This window comes from Tupaia chinensis, unplaced genomic scaffold (assembly GCF_000334495.1).
Source record: "Tupaia chinensis unplaced genomic scaffold, TupChi_1.0 Scaffold000028_1, whole genome shotgun sequence".
In the NCBI taxonomy this organism is placed as follows: domain Eukaryota; kingdom Metazoa; phylum Chordata; class Mammalia; order Scandentia; family Tupaiidae; genus Tupaia; species Tupaia belangeri.
The window spans coordinates 7449988-7463522 of record NW_006159458.1 but is presented as its reverse complement, the minus strand read 5'-3'; the positions used below and the strand labels follow the sequence as shown (position 1 = coordinate 7463522).

Below are 13535 nucleotides of genomic sequence, written 5' to 3'. Positions count from 1 at the left end.
GCCAATCAGAGTATGGTTTTGAAGGTGAGGTTTTTTTGTTTTTTGTTTTTTTTTTTTGAGAGGTTTTTCACTATAGGGCGCATGCGCTCACCAGACAGAGAGAGACAGAGAGACGGAAAGCAAGAAATCACCCCCCAGGGGGGATGACCACACAGCAATCCCTTCTCCTCCATTCTCCTCTCGGGATCTTGGGCACGCATGCACACGTGTCCGGCATGAGTTTTAAGCCACCTGGTCCGTGATGCAAACCGCGGTCAACTACTTGGGAGTCCAGCGACACAGCCATCATGCTAACTGCTGGTCCCCAGAATGTTTTAGGATGACAAGGCCAAGGACTCAAACCACAGTTACCATGTGGGATCAGGCTTCTCTTAAGCAATGCATTACATCTGCACCTGGGAGCCAGCTCTACCAAAAATGTATCAATGATAGAAGACTTCATAAGCAAATCAAAGTAGACACAACTATTCCCATATCCAAGGAAAGGGCCACACTCCATGAGACATAAAAAGCTTTCTGAACCCAATGAAAAAAAAGATCACCAATCCAATAGTTTAACAAATAGTACAAGTTATTCAAAGAAAAGGAAATAGAAAAGTGTTCTTAAATGATAAAAAATGTTCAACATTTTCCATAATAATGAAAATGCAATTTTTAACTACAACATGATAATCATTTTTAAAAATCTATCAGTTTGGCAGAAAAATAGAAACTTCAATGAACCCTGTGTTAGCTTGTATCATTCATTCATAAATAATTTGTTCTGTCCCTTGCAATACTTCTCTACAGATGGAGTTTACTTTCTATCCATTCATTATGTTTGGACATGCTACTTGCTTTGGTCAATGCAATATGACGCTTTCTATATGAATGTTTGATTTGGCTCAATCACCTTCTTTGTTCCTGCTTTTTTGTAAAAACAGCATATACGAAGTAGGAATTAGTCCATAAGCCTGGGTCCTAAAATGTGAAAAGAGTTGGAGCCAAATGAACCACACCCCAGTTCAATCAAGCCAATTGATCCACAACCAAACATATGTAACATATGCAAGAAAAAAGAAAAAATATTGTAATCCACAAATAGAGTGGGGTGGTAAACACAGCAAAGCTTACTAACACAGTCTGTTTGTGACTTATGGGAAGAGGCACTTTCATATATTACTAGTTGAAATGTATATTGATACAAGCCTTATGGACAGCAATTTGGAATATCTACCAAAATTACAAATGCAATTCCACTTCTGGTAATTTATGTTAGAAATATGCTTTCACATGTGCTGAATGTTATGTATTCAAAGTTAGTCACTATTTAACAGCATACAATAATAGCATATAAGTATTGGTTACAACCCAAAGGTCTATTAATTAGGGATACACCACCAAAATGGAATATTATATGGCTATTAAAAATGGAATTTAACCTATTCACTGCTATGAAAAGATCCTCAATATATAAATTGATATGAATTAAGTGAAAGTAGCAAAGTATTTAAGTGGATGCTGAATACAATATGCCACAAAATATGTGAAAATGAGAAATCAAACTTATTTTTCTTATCTGTATGTGAGAAAAAATTCAGAAAGGAGGTCCAGTCTTGGTACTGCAGGCAGTATAATACTGGTCTACAGTGCTGGAAGTCACACTGCTAACTAAGGGTTTGGGTCTCAAGTCAACCTAAAACATGCCAGTGTGCACATGTGTGCACATGGTCTCTCATGAAAGAAACATAATGAAATTTTAAAAAAGAAAAGAAAAATAAAAAATTCAAATGTTCAAAGAAAAAAATTAAAATTTCTATAATTAAGGTGGTGTAGTGATTGAGGCACTGGACTCCCACCTAACTGACTACAGTTCACGTCCTAGACCTCAGCAACTTACTTTCTCACTTTATCTCTCTGTTTCTCTCTAGTGCATGCATGTTCCCTATAGCAAATTAAACAATAATAATAATAACAATAATTGAAATTAAATAAATAATTATTTTCAAAGAAAGAAAAGTGCTATAATGTTGGAAACAGGGCAGTGGGAAATAGAAAGAATGAAGATGTGAGATTAAAAGTTTCACTGTGTATGTTTTAGCATTTTCCATTTTTTCTTCATTTTGAATATAATGTTAAAATATTACATCTAAATAAATAAATATATATATATACATATGAATTAAATTATTTAAATATACATCTAGGGGTCAGCAGGTGTTGTAGTGGCTAAAGTTCTGGACTCCCACATAGCTGATTATGGTTCAAGTACTGCATCCAGTGGCTCAAAACTCATGCTGGACACATGTGCACATGTGCCCAAAATCCCAAGAGGAGAATGGAAGATGATGGCCATAGCCACTCCCCGGGAGGAGGGGAGTGATTTCTCACTTTCCCTCTCTGTCTCTGTCTGTCTCTCTCTCTCTGATGAACACATGTGTCCTATAGCAAAAACCTAAAAAAGAAAAAAAAAATTCATCTAATTAAACTAAAAACTCTCTAAGGGTTCCCTATTGGCTATAAAAAATGTCTGTCAAATTCAGATCAGCAGATTCCAGACAGATGTGTTTCCAAAGGCCTGCGAGCAATATGTATTTCTTATTATTAAAAATGGTTTCACCTTTTAGAAAGGCCATAATTCTGATTTTTTTTTTTCTGCTATAGGGCATGTGTGCTCGCCAGACAGACAGAGAGAGACAGAGAGACAGAAAGCAAGAAATCACCCCCCGGGGGGATGGCCACGGCGCAATCCCTTCTTCTCCATTCTCCTTTCGGGATCTTGGGCACGCATGCAAATGCACCTGGCATGAGTTTAAGCCACCAGGTCCGGAACTCAAACCACGGTCAAATACGTGGGAGTCCAGTGATATAGCCATTATGCTAACTGCTGGTCCCCCCATAATTCTGATTTTTTTAATGATAATTCTCAAGTTAAAGGTATTTTCATAGACTCGAATTTTAGTTTCTGAAATAAATGTTTAATTGAAACTTAAAGATACCCAGTATATACACATTTTGGGGATATATAATTTTGTAAAATGAAGTTTATTTATAAGTTTGATAGGTAACATTGGTACTGTAAATCAACATTCCTTAACATGTCATATATGACTCTTCATGCTCTGGCCTCCCTTCCTTATCCAGAAACACTATTCCCTATGTATCATGAACCTCATGCCCCAGCTATACCAGATTGATATAGTTATTGGTTACATGCCTGGTATTTTCTTTGAACTGTGCATTACTCCTGGAGTATCTTCCCCACTCCCTTCCTCTAATTTATCATGCTAATTTCTACTTCTCCCTACAATTCTGTTGAGGTATCAGTACTTACTAGAATCTTATTTTATTCTATTATCTGGCATTCTTCTGTCATAATACTCTGTAGAACATACGTTCCCACCCTTACTCAAAGCTCTAAAAAGATAAATACATGCATTTTTCATTATTATATCCTCACGATCACTTCATGGAATTTTAATACCATTACATTTTCTAACTGAAGGGGGAAAAAAGTCAAAGATCTCTGGAACCCTAAGTTTGTGTATACTGCTATTACCATTGCATCATCTGTTTTTCAAGTTTAGGACATGCTCCCTCATCTTCAACTCCACATCAAGTTTAAATATTACTTCCTCCAAAAAGCTTTCCCTAGACGGGGATCAAAATAAAAGAAACGACATGTGTTAAAGTGCCACAGTTCATGAATAACAGTGCTGCTATTAACAAAAGTTTGGAACTTGGGAGCTTTTGGTGGGAAAATGATGTTACATTGAATCTGACATAATGGCAGAATATCAAATAGATGTTTTTAATTTAGAGATGGAGAGATTATATTTGTGTGTACAAATATACAATAGAAAAAGCAGACTTTTATTCCTAAGTATGAAAATCTGTGTGATAAAATGAGTAAATCACTAAATTAAAAAGGATAAAGGTTCAAGAAAGGACAAACGCCACTTTAAAAAACAAAACAAAAAAAAACAAAAGCCTATATGAAGAGCTATTGATCATGTCAATTAGGTTGTCACTGAGTAAGAAATGCCTTATTTTCCAAAAATTTTCCAGAAAGCATGTTTGCTTGCCAAACAAACAGAAAGACAGAGAGGAGGAAGAACGCCTGAGTGGGACACAGCCACATCACAATCCCCTTTCCTCCATCTTTCCATCCCTTTGGGAGTCTGGGCATATAGGAATACATATGCCCTGGATATTCCCCAAGCTATAGTGGCCAGGATTCAAGTCCCATGGTAATCTACATGGGATCCAGCTCCCCTAAACATTAAGTCACAAGGCTGGCCTGACGGATACTCAAAAAACTAGAACAGACTTTCTTCTTTGGTGAATTGGAACCATGAATTCTATAACCCTCCCTCATCCACAGAAAACAAACATAAATACACACACAAACACAAATGACTTATTCCTTTCAATAAAAAAGACTTTAGAAATGACATAAAATATCCACATTAGGAATTGCATCAGAAAAACAGAACTACTGACTGACAGTATACTCCTGGAAAATAGCCTGGTGGGGGGAAAAAAAAAAACACTGAAATTTAAACATCTCGAAAAATTTTGAGAAAAAAAAAAATGTACTAAACTCTGCTTCTGCTTTCACAACATAATGGATGTCTTTATTAATTTCATAATGACAATAATCTCTGTCAAATACAACTGCCATCCATTTTTCCATGTGTCCAGATGCTATTTGACGATTAGGCAGTAACTGCCATTTTGACTGCATTTAAAATGATCAAATATGCAATTGCCCATGGTTGCTCCTTTTTTTCTAGAGTATACAATTTGAATCTTATTTTTGATCTAAAATATTCCACTTATATCTCTTTGTTGATAGACTTTCCTGTTGCTTTATTTCAAGGTTCTGTAAAAATCATTAGTGACATTATGCCAAGGGCTGAACTTCATAAGCAACCTGAACATTTTGAAAAACGAAATCCACAATTCACTACAAGAAAATGTAATAATGAACTCGTCCAATTAAAACTGTTAGATTAAATAGAGAGAATCTAACAATTTCCTTGTATTATTCCAGTATTCTGGAAGCATGACAGGGCAACAATAAATACCATCACACATGTTAAAATGTCTGGGTTTGGTTTTGTTTGTTTTTATTGTCATTTAAGGGAAAAAGGCTAATTATTTTATAAGGAAATCACACTATTGCATAAAATACACCATAATGAATGCATATAAATACCAAAAAATATAAATAACCTCAAATTAAAACATATTTAATAAATTCAGTACCCAATTAAACAAATAAGAAGCTATCCTACTAACATACTGAAGATGGACTAAAGAAAATAGGAAGTGCCATCTGAGCATAAGGCTACTCATGAAAAACTCAAATGAGACATCATTTATGTTCTATTACTTCAAAAACAATTTATTTATCTCATTTCTAGCTCTCTATACTTCCTGTGAAATGCCTGCAGTCATACATAACTACTGTTTAACAAATTACAAAACCAGATGTGAGATCCAGTGAATTGACCTTGAGTCCTGAATCCGACACATCCATACAAGAGCAAAATTCAGTATCAGGGAAGACTATACTGGTTAATTTAAGATTCTGACTTTAGAGCACTTCCAGGGACACAGTCAATAGGATTACAGTTGACTATCTATATTCTGAGTCTAGCACATGAGCATGTGTGAATGAACGAAGTACAAAAAGTTCAAAGACTATAAATCTTATTTAGTGGATAGTTTTGCCTAAGAGGTATTCATTATCTTAAATAGTCATTCTGCAAATAAAACTAGACTGCTAATAAACTAATTATAACTGGTTATTACAAAAAAACTAAAGACATAATCTTCAAACTTGTTTGTCTTTTTGTCTTGGAACTTTCACTAAAATAAAGAAAACAAACCAATCAACAGAAAACCTTAGCAAGAATAGAAATATTACACTAAAGAACAGGGGGGAATTTGCATGTGTATGGAGGGGGGTTGGAGCAAAGTTGGGGTGGAACAGTATTCCATCAAACCTCCCTGTCTCTCTCTTTAGATCATAGTGTGAAAAGCAACCCACCAAAATAATTCTAAATGGTTATGGAAACAAATTGATAGGTTACAGAAGATAAATATTAGGATATTAAAAGAATTTTAAATAGATACTCATAAATGCATTGCAACATATACCATAAAATGCTATAAATACCACACATTTGTTTTTTCCCCTATACTTAAAATTTTTCATTGTCCCAGTATACTTGGTGACTGTACATGTCGCCATTTTTTCCTACAATTTGCTTATGTCCTCAAAAATAGTGATTTAATATCCCTTTTATTGACTTTGTTATCATTGCTGGGGAAGAAAAAAACACACCTAAGTCACTATATTATGCTTCCTTGAAAGATACATAGTTGTCCTGTTAGCAATAGGTATCAACATAGGATGTTGACCTGTATATAACATGTTCACATCACCTCGAGGGTAACCAGGAAAACGGAAGAAACATGACACATTCCTAGAGAAGACTACCCATTGCTTAGATGGCTAAAGTCTGGCTCAGCAATGGGTGCTTGCCTAAGTGTCTGCCATGCACTTCATTACTTCTATTTACTACGTAAGAAATACACCAGGTACTTCAGTACACCATTTACTTCAGCGGTTTTCAAGCTCTTCAAGCGCCTCAGAGCAAAACAGATGCATTCCTTACTACAGACGTAAATGTATGGCCTTTTATGTAAATACACATATACGAACATCTGTGTATCTACAAAATTAAAAGTATATCTACATGTTTCCTCTAACTTATGGCCCACCTTGAGAAGCCCTTCTTTGCCAACACCCAGAATGTCAGAAAGTTGGTGACTGAGCTTACTTTAGTTGACAACAGCTTTCAGAAGCAGTCACTACAGCCTCACACCTCACACCCCACACCTCACACTTCGACAAGGAGGGCAGGCCCAAGCCTGGAGTGGCGCCAGGTGGTTCCGGTTCCGGTTCCGGCAGCCCCTGCCGGGGTAGGGCAAGAGGGGCTTACTGGGCATGCGCATCGACGAAGACATGCCCTGGGAGCGCAGCGCGGGTGGTTCGTGCTGATAAGGCAGTGCTGGAGCCCATGGAGCCGGTCCCTATTCAATGTCCCAGGCAGGTGGTCTTGCATGTGTGGTGGCCCGAACCTTAGGAATGGCAACATGTTTGGTCCTTCCCAGGTGTCCTGCACCAGCATGTTCGAGGGCTGGCTTATCTATTAGCTTGGCCTTTGGTTTGACTGATGGCCGAGTAAGTGAGACCGTGGTTGGACCCTAACTCTAAGCACCAACTCTACAATCAGATGCTGGTGGGAACCTCATGCATGACAACGACAGCTTCCTAGGCACATTGTAGACAGATCCTCTAGGTAAGAGCTCACCCTCCTCCTGTGACACTGTGAGTGTTAGAACCACAATCATCCATCAGAACTTTTTTTTCTTCAAAAAAAATTTGGTGGGGTGGGGGGCGGCTGGCACTTGTCACAAAGTATGCTTTTCAAGCCACCAGGTCAAGACTTCGGCTGAGCAGTTGGCCATGAAAAATCCAGCCATGTTAACGACCATGCCATAGGCAGGAGCCTCATCAAATGTTTATAAATGACATATTTTTTCATTCTTACAAATTATTTTGTAGCACTTTGAGACTGACCAGACCACGGTTATATTCTGCCACAGAAGTCAATAATGTGTTGCCCATTATTTGACACACTCTATTTCATTATTTATTTAAGATTTCAAAGACACAGCAGAAATGTTCCCAAGTTTTCAGAGCTGAGGAATAGAAAACGGGGAACAAGGCTATCAGAGAGTTAGTGGTTACATCGCTAGATTGCCACGGCTGACTGCAGTTGGAGTCCTGGACCTTGTGGCTTCAGACTCACACTAGGCACATGTGTGTGCGTGCCCAAGATCCCAGGAGGAGAATGGAGAAGGGATTGTAACCTTGCCATCCTCTTGAGAGGGAGGGGAGATTTTTCACTTTCCCTCTTACTGTCTCTGTCTTTTTCTAAGCAAGCACACACACCCTAAGGCAATCCTCTTAAAAAAAAAAAAAAAGGAAAAGAAAAGGGGAAATGGGGAAAAATAGGAATATAACAACACTTAAAACAAACAAACAAAAAACTACTTCCTATTTCTCTACCCTCCAGATTTCTTCAGAGTGAAATCCAATACCACTCAAAAAGCATGTCAATGTATTCAGAAGTTTGTTTGGGTAAATGGCCTACACTGATGTACTGGACTTTTTTCCTCTCAGAAAGTAGAAGGAATAAGTTTGTTTCTATTTAGGCAGAAAGTGAAAGGCAGGAAATTCTGTCCAGAGATTATCATTAGAAACATCTAAGTAACATGGTTTATTATTGGGATAAAATACATTAAAATCAACTTGATTTGGTGGGGTCAGCATGTGGGATAGTGGTTATGGCACTGGATTCCCAAATGGCTGTTCATAGTTCTAGTCCCAGACATAGAGGCCTGAAAATCACACCAGGTGAATGTAGAGGCACACCCAAAATACCTAGAAAAGAGGAGAGGCAAGGGAATTACAGCATGGCCATTGCTCCTGAAAGTGATTTCTCACTTTCCTTCTATCTCTCTGTTTCTCTACCCCAAGTGCACACTCCCTGTGGCAAAAACCTAAAAAAAAAAAAAAAAAAAAAAAATCAAGTTGATTTAAATATTTATTTTGCCAGAAGTCAGATGAAAGAAATTAATTAAAGAAAAATGTATTGAACTACCCAGTACAGATAAATTTTATTAATGTAATTAGCAAGTAGGCCAATTTCCATTAACGCTTTATATACATACCAGCAAAGTCAAAGTTTTACATAGTATTCATACTGAGTACATAGTTAGCTATAGTAGCAGATAAGTATTGATTGAGATATATGCAAACAGCTTTGATTATGCCTAGTCAGAAAACCTAGGTTCACATTCTACTTCTGACCTATAATCTCTCAAATCCTCAGTCTCCTCATTTGTCAATTGGGGATAATACTATCCATCTTGCAAAAAATAAATGCACATATTTAGTATTACAATGTATGGGAAAATGCTCTGTAAACTGTGAAATATAATACAAGTGTTAGCGATTATTATAGGCAATAAAGTATTGTTTACAAACTTAGAAAAGTAACTTCAGCATATAAATCACACAAATTCCTGTGTAAAATGACCTCTCTCAATAATACTACACTTCTTACTGGTGGTTATATTTTCCTCTTGAGTAGGATGATGCTGAAAAGAGCAATAAGATTCTTGCTAGCAGCTGTATGTTTAACCCATAGTCAATTATTTTCAGATTGTTTGTGTCACGTACAATGCATACCAAAAGAAAAGAAACAAAAACATTAAGCATCTGTAATGAGCTTTTAAATGTTAAGATTATTTAAGCATTTCATTTATTATACGACTTTTATGATGTATAGCATAAGCATACACATACAGTAAGGAAATGAATTTGAAAAGTCGACACTAGGTGGGTCCATAGCAATGAACTGAACATTTTCAATTGTAATCTGAGAAATACATATCTGTTTAAAATAGATGCATTACAGCGTAACAGGCCAATTGAAACTGAGCAAAATGAAAGCTAAATTGTTATTTTGAAAAGGCAGATTAAATATACATAAATAGGAAATATAAAAAGTAACTATGCAAAATATTTAAATTATTTCTTAATCTAGTGATTTAGTACATGTAAAAAGAATTTCTTTTCATAAAACTATATACATGATATGCAGTGTACAGTAGAAAGAGGGAGATATCAATAGATATAAAGTGTATACATAATCTAAAATAATAGTTCCTCAGATAAATGATATTTCTGATTAAAAACAAGACTTTTTATGGCGAGGGTTTTTTTTGTTTGTTTGTTTTTGTTTGTTTGTTTTTCTTTTTTTTTGCTATAGGGCACATGCTCGCCAGAAAGACAGAGATGGAGTGATAGAAAGCGAGAAATCACCCCCCAGGGAGGATGGCCATGCCACAATCCCTTCTCCTCCATTCTCCTCTCGGGATCTTGGGAACGCACTCACACACACTTGGCATGACTTTAAGCCACCGGGTCCAGGAATTGAACTGCGGTCGACTACATGGGAGTTCAGCGACATAGCCATTACACTAACTGCTGGTCTCAAGCCAAGATTTTTTAAATATCCTTATGATTTCACAATAATTTTAAAATAACAGTTATAACAAAAGCACTGTTTCCCCCCCTCCAGAAAAAACATTGTGGAATAGTAATAAATGTAAATAATATTTTTGGGTACAAAAGAATAAAGGATAGAAAAGACTTCTTAATTAAGTATTAGTAAATACAGTCGTGTATCACTCGTGTGTCACAGACTATACTTACCTAAACCTACACGCTCTAGCCCTATTATACATCTCAGCTATATGGCTCAGTGCACCACCATCATGAATGTGCTCTGTCATTGACTCAAACATCGTTTTGTAGTGCATGATTGTAATTAAAATTACTATTTAGGATAAACAAGACCTTAATTTTCTCCACCTGTCTCTATCTTCTGATCTGATGGTCCTGGCTTTTGGTGTTCCCGTGTAGACTTTTTTTTCTTCCTAATAGGGTCTAGCAATATTGTGATTCTCCTACTTCAGCCTCTCTGCTGGGACTACAGGTGTGTGCCTCCACATATAGTTCTTTTCTTAGCCAGGCTCTCACTGTGTTTTTCAGGCCAGTCGTGAGCTCCTGATCCTTCACTTTAGCCTCCCTGAGTTACTGGGATTACAGGTACACATCACTACACTTGGCCTTTAGGTTGGACCAGGAATTAAATCGAATCCTCCCATGTAGTACTCCTGAGCAAGTATCTTAGTAGCATGTGCCACCATATTTAGACCTTGGTTTTTCTGTTTTGTTTTGTTTTGTTTTGTTTTTTAAGAGGGAGATTTTTGCTATAGAGTGCATGTACTTGCCAGACAGACAGAGTGAGGAAGTGAGAAATCACTCTCAAAGGGGATGGCGATGCCACCATCCCTTCATCATTCTCCTCCTGGGATTTTGGGCACACATGCACATGCACCCAGCACAGGTTTCAAGCCTCCGGGTCTGAGACTCAAACTGTGGTCAGTTATGAGGGAATCCAGCGTCCTAACCAATCTGTCACCTGCTGGTCCCAACCTAGAATTTTTTTGAGAAATATGAAATGTAGATTTTTAGCTAAAAAGATCCCTATAATATGAAGGATATTATAATATCCAGATCAAGGGTAATTATACCCAACATTTTTTAGAGTTTATTTATTTTACTAATTTTGTGAGAGACAATATAAGAGAATGAGAAAGAGAGGGACAGACACCCACAACAGAGTCTTTTTTTTTTTTTTTTTAAATTTTGGAGAGGTTTCTGCTATAGGGTGTGTGCGCTCACCAGACAGACAGAGACAGAGAGATAGAAAGCGAGAAATCACCCCCTCGGGTGGGATAGCCACACCACAATCCCTTCTCCTCCATTCTCCTCTTGAGATCTTGGGCACGCATGCACACATGCCAGCATGAGTTTAAGCCACCAGGTCCAGAACACAAACTGGGGTCAGCTACATGGGAGTTCAGTGACATAGCCATTATGTTAACTGCTGGTCCCCCCACAACAGAGTCTTGTCAGACCTCAATCTCCTCCCACAGGCTTCTAAGACAGCCAGGATCATGGGTATACTAGGATTGTATAAGGCTGATCCAGGCTCTTAATCTTGATAGGCCATGTGATTCCAACATGGCTGAGCCGATAGTTCACATTTATTGAGCATTCACTCAATAGCAAAGTGTTGTTGCAAACACTGCATGCATTAGCTCTTAAACCAACATTTTGAGGTAATAGATGTGGGCACAGAATCAGAGATATTAAGTAATTTGCGAAAGATCCTGTAAATAATTGATTCCATGGGACCAGCAGTTAGCATAATGGCTATGTCGCTGGACTCCCACGTAGTCGACCGCTGTTCGAGTCCTGGACTCAGTGGCTTAAACTCATGCCAGGCGTGTGTGCATGTGTGCCCAAGATCCCCAGAGGAGAGTGGAGGAGAAGGGATTGTGGTGTGACCATCCCCTGTGGGGGGGGATTTCTCGCTTTCTGTCTCTCTGTCTCTTTCTGTCTTTCCAGTGAGCGCATACGCCCTATAGCAAAAACCTCTCAAAATAATAATAATAATAATAATTGATGCCAGAATATGGACTTTACCTGTGTCTTTACTCATTTCTTGATTCCTTTTCAGCTGAACTGTCTCAAAGAGATATCTATGCTTAATGTTACTACTTAACGACTTTGCATCGACTTCTCAGTGAAATTTAGTATTGCTTTAGTATTGGTAGCACCAAAATTGCTATTTCCAAGATTAACAATGAACTCTCCATTACTAAATCAGGCGGACAAACTTGGGGTCTTATACTGCTTGACCTTGGCCAGGCCCTCACATGGTTTGAATGTGTCTCTCAAAGTTCATGTGTTAGAAACTCGATCCCTAATGTGGAATTATTGGAGATGGGGACTAATGGGAGATGTGTAGGTCATGAAGGTGCCCTCATTGAATGGATTAATACCATTATTGTTGCAGTGCTTTCCTAATGAGAACACAAATGTAGCGCCCTCTTGCTTTTCTTCCTTCCCCATGGATTGATTTAGCAAGGAGGCCCTTGCCAGATGTTGGCACCTCAGTCATGGATTTGCCAGCCTCTAGAACTGTGAGCCAGTAAGTCTCTTTCTTTTCAGTACTGGGGTCTCACTATCTTGACCAGTTAGAAATTGAATATTTTCTATTCTCCTGTCTCATCTCTCCAAGTATTTGGGGTTATAGGCACATGCCTATGTGTCAACTCAGTAATATCTGTTCATCATAATATCTGTTCATCTGTTCATACCAGTCTCAGGTATTCACTCAGGTTTAGCAGCCCAAAATGGACTAACACCTTCCTTCATTCAACATTCTCTTCTCTTTGCTTCCATTATAGCAGCATCCCCATTTTCCATCCTACTACTCTGTCTTGGATTTCTTTTCAATATGTCCCTTCTATGCTCAATCATTGAATGCTGTAGCTGCTTCATCTAAGTATCTCTTCTTTACACTCTTCCTTCTCTCACTAGATTTATTTAACTTAGTATAAAGTTTTTAAGGTTCCATCTATACCATAACATGTATCATTCTTGTTCATGGCTGAACAATATTCTGTTATATAAATGTACCATATTTTGTTTACCCTTCATTTGTTAACAGATCCTTGGTTTGATTCGAGTTTTTGACTATTGTGAATAATGCTACAGTGACTATTGGCACACAAATTGGGTCTTTTATTAGGTGGAATTGTCGGAATATATGGTAATTCTGTTTAGCTTTTTGAAGACCATGACACTATTTTCCATAGCATTTTAATTGGCAATGAATCAGAGCTCCAACTTCTCCATATCCTTACCAACACTTGATATTTTCCATTATTATTATTAGGAATAATTTTATAGCCATTCTGGTATGTAGATTAGCACAATTGTTTTTTGGTTTGACCAACACTAATTAATCTAGGGGTATTTCAACTATAGT

General features: G+C 37.5%; 1 protein-coding gene across 4 annotated transcripts in view; it reads right to left on the bottom strand.

Moving 5' to 3' along the window:
• SOX5 (SRY-box transcription factor 5) overlaps positions 1-13535 on the bottom strand; it is a 1018333-nt gene that overhangs the window by 519444 nt on the left and 485354 nt on the right. Inside the window, exon 1 of one of the 4 annotated variants that reach the window (XM_027771093.1) lies at positions 6834-6851. The exons of the other annotated variants lie outside the window; for them this stretch is intronic. The gene's annotated coding sequence lies outside the window, so the exon portion shown is untranslated. Of the gene's footprint in view, positions 1-6833; positions 6852-13535 lie in introns of those variants that run through there. 4 annotated transcript variants of the gene reach the window in all.